This window comes from Frankliniella occidentalis, unplaced genomic scaffold (genome assembly GCF_000697945.3).
Source record: "Frankliniella occidentalis isolate FOCC.00 unplaced genomic scaffold, Focc_3.1 Scaffold216, whole genome shotgun sequence".
In the NCBI taxonomy this organism is placed as follows: Eukaryota; Metazoa; Arthropoda; class Insecta; order Thysanoptera; family Thripidae; genus Frankliniella; species Frankliniella occidentalis.
Window position 1 is genome coordinate 528,815 of NW_026267342.1, and position 734 is coordinate 529,548.

A 734-nucleotide genomic window follows, 5' to 3' on the forward strand; every position below is an offset into this window, starting at 1 on the left:
CTCCTGGCGCGCCCCGCCGCCCTCCGCCACGCCCCGCCGCTCCCCGCCGCTCCCCGCGGGCGGCGTGCCGAGGGGCGTGCCGTGCCAGGCCGCCCGCGTGCGCCAGTCACCCAGTTGGTTCCGTGGTCCGTGGGTCGCAGGCGCACCGCGCCGCCGGTTTTTTGTGTCAAAAGTCTGCGATCGCTTTGAACATAGCGGGGGCGCCGTACCGCTCTTCGGGAAGGAGGGAGATCGAAACGTAAGAGGCGTAACGTTTTGATCCTTTCCCGACCGACCAGTTGTAAAGCCCCTTCTTCCCAGTAAGTAGTCCGGAGGGCCGCTCGCGCGCCGCCCCACCCCCCCCCGAGTGCAACAAGTGTCTCCCATAGAGGGACGCCCAGTGCTGTGAGAGTGGTGATGTGCTGAAAGAAAGAAAAAGTGATCAGTGCGTTCGGAGAGAGTGCTTTTTGTGGATTACGTCGACGCCGCTCTCGGCTGCCTTTGGATTACCGCCACCACCGCCTCTGGATACACCTGGACTTGCCTCCTGCCCGCCACACCTCAGGATTAATCTGGATTAACTCATCGTTTCTCATCGTCCCTTAAGTTGCCCGAGAGGCTGGTGAGAGTATTTGTTCGAGGAGACGGTCCCTTGCTGCTCGGGTTTCAAGCTCGGCCAGTGTCCAAATACCAGTGTCCCCCGCGCCCATCCCCCGGGTCCGCCCCTGCTCTCTGCGCCCGCCCCCGCCGGGTGC

General features: G+C 63.9%; 1 protein-coding gene across 30 annotated transcripts in view; it reads left to right on the forward strand.

Moving 5' to 3' along the window:
• Positions 1-87: 87 nt before the first annotated feature.
• LOC113201767 (twitchin) overlaps positions 88-734 on the forward strand; it is a 66,876-nt gene continuing 66,229 nt past the window's right edge. For all 30 annotated transcript variants that reach the window (XM_052272643.1, XM_052272666.1, XM_052272644.1 and 27 more), the window contains exon 1: positions 88-299. The gene's annotated coding sequence lies outside the window, so the exon portion shown is untranslated. The remainder of the gene's footprint in view (positions 300-734) is intronic.